Below are 8,315 nucleotides of genomic sequence, written 5' to 3' on the forward strand. Positions count from 1 at the left end.
CAGAGGCTGGCAGCAGTTAGCTGTTAAAAGTTTTACATTAGTTCAAATCTCAGAGCAGTGTGACCTCTAACGTGAACCAAATAAGACAGCAAGCTGTGTGAATGATGGTAGAGATACAGCTGTTACAGTAATGAGCACAAATCAAATGAATGAAATTAAATCCCGAATCTGGTGCCAGTGCATGTAGATGAGAAAATTCTGCAACTATTTGAATTCTTGAAATAATAATCAGTGTGACTATTGTTCCTGGAGACCCTGGGTAGTCTTTAACAGCTCAAAAAAATATACTGAACATTGTTTTATAGGCATGATAAATGTTCCTACTTTTACGAGAATTGCTTATAAACATGATTTTGAACTGATGACATGTTTCAAAAGTTACAGAAAATGACGCATTCCTTCTGCCCAGCAGTACATTTTACACAGCACCATAGTCCCTTATAAGTCAAATATCTTATTGGAACAGTTTTGGTCTCATGGGTTTGACTTACCTGAAGTATGTCACAATGTAGGATAATCTACTGTACATTTCTTTGGCAGATTTGTTCATGCCTTGCCAATATAGCATATAAAACTGGAAATATTTCCTTGTTTGGTGTAACACCAATGTTTTATGGATATTACTACTATACTATTATAGTATACTATTATACTGTATTTTGCTACCTCAATCCAATGTGCAACTTATGTTTGTGGCAAAAGGAAGGGTTACCACTTCAATACTTATTACTGCTACTACATATTAATAGGTCAGAAGAAAAGAAAAGAATATTTTAGAAAAAACATTGGTTGATTTTGCAGTTATTGTTATTAGCAGGGGTACGTGGGACCCCAAACAATGAATATTCAGTGTCTAAAGATGTTGGATACGGTATACATTTTATTACTGGGTGTGGTTATCTTGTACACCACTGGTGCTGGTTCCTCACATGTGTGTATGTATGTAGAAAACCAATGGATTCTCACAATGTTCTACAGATATTAAAGATTTTAGGCTGCCACCTTCCTCCAAGAACAATGTACTGAAGGACCTGAAATTGTCAAAGGTGATTACTGGTGAATTTAAGTCCATTTTAAAGGATTTGGAAAGAGTACTCTTTGTCAGTGTATTTACTTTACTTTAAAATGTTTGTTTTTTTACCTTTGAAAGTTTTAGAAAATCATACCTGTTTACGCATCTTAACTGGATGTTGTCTGTACTCTTTATTTGCATCTTAACTGGATATTTTCCATATTCTTTCATTGCATCTATACTATTTTGTAACGTGAGGCAGTTGTCTTAGTCCACTTATGTTGTTTGTGTTTTATGCTGTAAGAAGGATTTTATGCTGCCCTCTTTTTGATCTCAACAAGACTTTTATCTGGTTAAATATATGACTGTGAAAGTAAACAAATGTCAACGAAACACAAAGGTTAAATGTGTCAGAATTACAGGCATCAAATACAACTTGTCTTGTATGAAAATTATATTATTGACAGGTGGATAATTTTGCTTAAATACTTTATAATCTGCAAACTCAAACATCTTCCACCAGATGTCAGTGTAAACCCACACCTTTTTTAATCCCATCACCGCAACTCTTAATCACACAGGGAAAGCTTGATGAGTACAACCTTGTTCTTCTAGCCACTGAGCAGCTTTACTGCAGCAATTTCATGTCACTGAAAAAGAGGAGTTTTTAACAAGAAAAACTTCCCACTTACAATTTTGTTTCTTTAAATTTGTGGTTACTGCAACTTCATATAAACAAATACTTAAATCCTAATTACCTTGTAGATTATTCATGCCTGTGAATCCTTTTTGTCAGGATGTTGTGATCCTGTCAGATTCAGTATCACTGCTTCCTGACAAGCAGCATGGATGCAGAGTAAATGTGGAAATTGCAGATCGTACGAACTAATCACACATCAGCCAAGGGGGAAGCTTTTTTTTTCTTGTCTGGAGTTTAAATTAAATTTGAAGGTTAACTTTTAGTGCAGCTGTGCAAGTGCAGGCCTACATGCTTTTACAGCCTCACTAATTATGGAAGGGTGAAAGAGAGAAGAAATAAACAGATGCATCAAAATCGATAAACGTTTTATTTCAAAATGGACAATTTACGACTCATCTCAGGGCCTGTGAAAACATAGATTAAAAAAAAAAACAAACTTGTAAAGTTCATTAACAAAGGATTGACCCCCACTGTGCTGTGACATAGACATTTGTGCTCTATCCTCTATCCTATTATCACAGGCCATCAATATTTAATCCAGGTCAAAGGAAAGGTCTGTCTCTCCCTGAGGGTTGCTTCTGCAGCTTAACACCTGACCAGCATTTTCATGCAAGTCACACCAGCAGTCTTTCATTTTGTTTGATGAAAAGTATGTAAAAGCCTGCCAGAGTTCACAGATTTCAAGGATCTGATATGTTTTTCCTCCATGCATTTGATTTATTTATGTAGTTTTAAAGTTTCAGAGCACAGACAACCTGTTTTTGTAGTTACAAGTGTATTGATCATTGGCAAGACAGCAGCTGTTTGTTGTTGATCTCTGGCTTCTTCAATCACTACCCCCCAATCTGATTTCCCAGCTGGTCTGAGGATTCACTCCTCACAAAACTTCACATTACAACCTAGTCTACCATAGCTGTTTATGTCATGTCATGCAAGCCGAGTCCCGGTGATACAGTAAGAAATAAAGACATTCTTACATGCCTTTTACCTAAAATATGCACTTTAAGAAGTGCAATGTGGGATAGATTGTAACTTCAGATGTGGGAAAGTGTGCTATCGGTTCTGTTTTCAGCACTTCACCTATAACATTTATAGCTTTTAGCTGAACTCAGATTCTTAATTCTGAGGTATTGCAGCCTGTAGCCCTCAGATTGCAAAACATCTCAGTTTATATCACACAGCTCACTTGACACACTGAGATACAGAGATATTAGATCTATTTATTTCCAAATACAATGAAATATTACTGGTACTCTGCCTACATAGGAAGAACACATCTGATTTGAAAATCTGAAAATATCTATCTGTTATTAAGAAATCTGCAGAGCACCTATCATGTCATGTAAAATTATTTTTAAGTGTCCAAAAGGCAAATTTTAAACAGAACTTTCACACAGATTATCATTAGGAGTACTCCAGTGATTTAACATTGCACTTTTATAACACTGTCGTTCTTGCACGCAGTGCGTGCGTATATATTTATTATATATATTTTTATTCTGGGCATTCTTCTTCCTTGTCAAAACCTGACGCCTACATTACCCACAATGCTTCTCCACCCACAGTTCAGTCAAAGATTATGTTGTGCTACTAGTGGAAAATGTAGCCTCGATCTGCTAGCCTCTCTGGTGAGATCACTTCATTCTAACTCCAACACCTTGTAGTTTTCAGCTCCAGTTGACATTGACTCAAGTGACATCACTGTAGGCAATTTATCAGCCATTGTGCTGCTCCCCCTGGAGCAACAAAAGGCTTTATACATATGCAGACAGAGTTCCCCTTTAAGTAGCTGATTATCATCTAATTTAGCTATTTGTTCACCAGCTTAATTAAAGCAATTTAACTAATGCTAATCGGTGCGGTTTAAGAAATCAGAAATACTATGTGTGTAGGTGCACAGCTGTGCAGCGAACTAAACACTCCATCCACAAGAGTAAAAGTAAAAAGAGTCTTCCTTTTTTGCAGTCAAAAATTATGTCAGTGTTTTTTAAAATGTACTGTTAATAGTTTTTTATTATTAAAAGGAAGAAAAAATATCTTTGGGGAAATATTAGAAATGCTCCTTTGCATCTCAGCCGACTGGAGGCAGTGTCTGTGTTTGATTGACAGCAGGGAAAAGAGACAATGTTAACAAACTTTCGCTATAGCCTAGAGGCAAAGATGCTTTCTGAACCGTCTCTTCAAGAAGTCTTGGGCAGACAGCGTGTTGTTGTGAGTGGTATTGAAGAGTAATTGAAGTAACCAGAACTAAGTAACATTTGCAGGTACACATGCTGTTTAATGAGCTGCTGCTAATTAGCTATCTCGCTTGCAAACTGATGTTGGCAGTGCACTTTTCCCTGGTGAATGTTTGTTTGGTCGCTCGTTGAACAAGCTAAAGTGCAGGACAAGACGCGTGTTCATGTTTTCAAGTAAGAAGGAGACTTTAGCATGAAGCTAATGTGGGTTGTTGTTCAGAGTCTGTAGCTCTTGTGTTGTGTAGCAGGCTGCTGTCTGGCTCAATCTGACCGTCTGCTCTGCCTATGATAGAGAGGCAAAGTCCCTCCCCTTCCGGTGTCCCCCATGGGACCTTGCCATTGACAAAAAATATGTTTGTCAATGGCGAGAGACAAATCATTTTTTTATCCTGTTTGAAATCTGCCAACTACACAATGTCTGTCAACTTAAACGATAAAGTCAAGAAAGTCACCAACACCAACTTCAACAGTTTTATAACAAATTGCGACTTTTTTGACATGCAAAATTATCTTTTAAATTGACAGACATCATATATGTAATTCATGGCACAATTCAAATGGGATCAAAACAGTTCTTGTCTCTCGCCATTGACTACCGTACATATTTTTTCCGAAATAAGTCCCATGGTGGTCCACCGGAAGGGGAGGGACTTTGCCTAAATCTGTTGAATTAATGCTAAACTAGGGGACCACCATCATGAAACCAAAAAATCTAAAATTAAAATTTGTCCCTTTTGGTTTCACAGGACAAGCGATTTACAGAGCAGATATACCTTGGTATAACCATTACAGCATCAGGGAGTTTCAACATGGCAGTGAATGCACTAAAAGAAAAAGCTTTAAGAGCTCTAAATGCAATTAAGAGAACATTTTATAATTTCCAAATTCCAATTAAAATCTGGCTTAAAATATTTGATAGTGTCATCCAGCCCATTGCGCTGTATGGTAGTGAAGTATGGGGTCCACTCAGTCATCATAGCTATACCCGTTGGGACAAACATCCAGCAGAATCTTTACATGCAGAATTCTGCAGATACATTTTACACATACACAGAAAAACACCAACAAATGCGTGTAGAGCCGAACTGGATAGATACCCACTGATAATTAACATTCAAAAGAGAGTGCTCCAATTTTTGTTTGTATGTGTAGGCATGCGTAATAAAAGGAATTGTGTCTGAATTACTGGCCTATAAACTTGTGTGGCAATGGAGGGCAGTAAAACACAAGGAATCTGCGCTCAGGCAAAGCCGCTTTCTTTTCTGTGTGTGTCAGGTTTGTGTCATGCATATGTGTGTGTGTCCATATATATTTTTTATTTGATATAAATTTTCTAAACATGACAGAGAATTCAATGTCTGAACTCTCTGTTCCTTTGTTCTACCTTGATAAAGTTTGAGCACACATTGATACTGCAATCAGCGGTTGTCCATCTCTTCCAGTTTTTAATATAAAAGCTGTAAGCTGTCTGGCCTGCACAAATAGTGGCATTTTATTTGAAACCAAACAACTTCATTGTTTGGCAAATTGGGAATTTACAGTTGTGCTTATGAGCTTATTGTCCTCCTGCTATTAGAGGCCTTTTAAGTTCACGTGTTAGGTTGCATTTAAGGTTTGTTTAGTTTCACGCAGCTCAGTGACAAGAAAATCAGAGCTTGTAAACTATATGTCACATGGATTCCCACATGGAAAGACATGTTCCCAAGTTTTGGGAACATGTCTTTCCATGTGTGTATAGTGTGTAGTTTTACTGTATTCTTTGTGCCATTGACAGAATCAGAGATTGTTAAGTGAATGTGTGACTGTGCTTGTATGAAAAACGTTGAGTGCACGTTGAGTGAACGCCAGACAATGACATGAACACAGGTTGCTGACTATTGTCATGAATCTGTTTTGCACAGGTAAGAGTGCTGTAAAGGGACTGTTATGGTGACAAAATATAGTATAAACATTTGTTTGGGATGAATATACTACTGTGGATTTGAGTTTACATGCAAGGCTAGAATGTGTATGTGCTGGAAGCAAAAAAATTAAGCCAACGTGGAAGTGCCAAAACTGCAGTTCCTTGAATGGCCACTTGAAGCTGGCTCCTAAAGCGAGTCAGTCCCCATTAACCCCCATGTTAAGATGGCCAACTTTACAGAAATATACATGTTTACAATCTGGTACAAAAAATGGTTTTGGTCTCTATATCTAATTTCCCTTTTCATGACAACTGTACTGCATAATTTAGGATATGGCCGCTTTGAGTGACAGGTGGGTGCCCTATCAGGTGGCTTGCTGCTAGGTGGTTCAGCAACCAGGCTTTATTCGGCCCGCCTCAGCTCCACCTCTCAGCTGGAGTCAGGGACTGCCAAGATTGCGATGGCCGGACCTACCAGAACCACCGACTTTGAGCTTCACAACGGCTCTTCAGAAACCTATGGGCGACATCACAACACTACATCGATTTTTTAATACAGTCTATGGCTGGCAGCAATAGCGATTAGCATTAGCGGTTTGCAAACTAATATAAGAGTTAGTATACTTTACTTTTAGTTAGTAAAAGATATACGCATAAGAGATTAGCATAAGATATTAACGCTAGCAATTAGTAAAGTCTGGTAAATGTAAAATGAAGGGCCCCATTCAGGACGGTCTCATTAACTGCATAGGAGACAGTCCGGGAAGTTCCCATGGAAAAGCTCTGGGAAGCAGAAGAGGTGGGGAAGTTAACCAGACGTACCTTTGGAAAACCAACCCGTTCTCTTGCAAAACTGAAAAATACTGTTTGAAAACATTACCAATAAATAGTATAAGCATAGTAATAGTAATAGAATAAATCTCACCTTTGTGTCACTTGTCTAAGTTTGTTTTCGAGAGTGGAATGAGCTTATTGTTGCCCCTTGTGGCTGTTTGGGGAAAAACATCCACTACAAATGCAGTTCTCACCAACTGTCAAGTACCAGTAGGCCTCAGGGCAGTAATGAGCCCATTACAGTTTGGCGCACCACAATGAGGCGAAGACGACGCACTCGAAAACGTACTTGGACAAGCGACACAAAGGTGAAATTTATGCTTTATCGGAAGTGTTTTCAAACAGGCTTTTTGGGTTTTGCAAGTGAAAACACTTTAAGGATGACGCCTAACTGGTTGGTTTGGCAAATGTTCGTCTGATGACACCAAGTCCAGCAGTTCATGTGGTGCTCTGTGACCTATTGTTTTGTGTATTTGAGACTGAAAAAGTGAAGAATATTGCTAGTAGACTGGCAGTAAGCTAAACCTAAGCCTAAGCCTAAGCCTGTAGAGAATAAGCTAGTCAGATAGACCTCTTTTGTGTTTGTAAACCGCAATGACATGTTTTGTGGGTAGAGCCGAACTGGTGGCAGAAAGTGACAGTTCTGTAGTAGCAGTGTCAAGTGTCAGTGCTGAAATCAGAAATATCAGGAATATGGATTATCCGGCTGCCTTATCCAATTATTTTAATGGTTTGCCAGCAGAATACTGGTTGTCTTACACTAATAAGCTAACCCTTAGCAACAGAGTGAGATTTCCTGACCCGCACTCACTGTCAGGTCAATGGGTGAGGGATCCAACTAAATGGCCAAAGTTCCAGTGGCCAGACATCTTTGTATACTGTACCTTGTGGAAAAACCCAACGTCTATATGAAAGAAAAACTCAAGGCATGCAAATCTCTTGATGCATACAATTTTGTACTTTGCGGTCATGTCTAGGACATTGAATACCGAGATTTGTCGAATGATTTTTATGTATTACCGACATGCTGCCTGCCAGCGGCAAGGGCATGAAACGCAGCTATACACAAATATAATATTACTGTATGCCCTGTTCATTAAATTACTGAATAAATACTGAATGATGTTATAGCTAAACTGTCTATGAGCAGTTTGGTTTGTTTACATGCTACTTCTGCTAACATGCTAATGTAGCTAACTTTGGTCAATGGTGTTTTCCATTATGAAATAGCCTACTGAAAATGCCAGCTTTGTGGTTGCTGCTGTTTCTAATTTATCGTTATTAACTACATAATTGATTTTGCCTTTGTGTGTGATAAACAGTGGTGAAAACCTTGCCTGATATGTAATGACCAATGCAGAGACAATAATTCTGGTTGATTTCGTCACTCCAGTCTGTCCGTGGCTTGCAACCATAAACGTCTGCGTTTAGCTTCAAATGGCATATTCGACTACGGTATTCTATAAAAATGAAGGTCATCTTTTTTTGCATTCCTATTCTGACATCCAATGGCACAACAAACAAATTATTAATTCTCACAGGCTGCACATCTCAAGACAAGCTGTTGAAATTTTTATCAGACAATTGGTACCACCTAATGTTTAGTCAGAAGGTAAAAGATCAAACTGT

Source organism: Siniperca chuatsi, linkage group LG19 (assembly GCF_020085105.1).
Source record: "Siniperca chuatsi isolate FFG_IHB_CAS linkage group LG19, ASM2008510v1, whole genome shotgun sequence".
Taxonomy (NCBI): Eukaryota; Metazoa; Chordata; class Actinopteri; order Centrarchiformes; family Sinipercidae; genus Siniperca; species Siniperca chuatsi.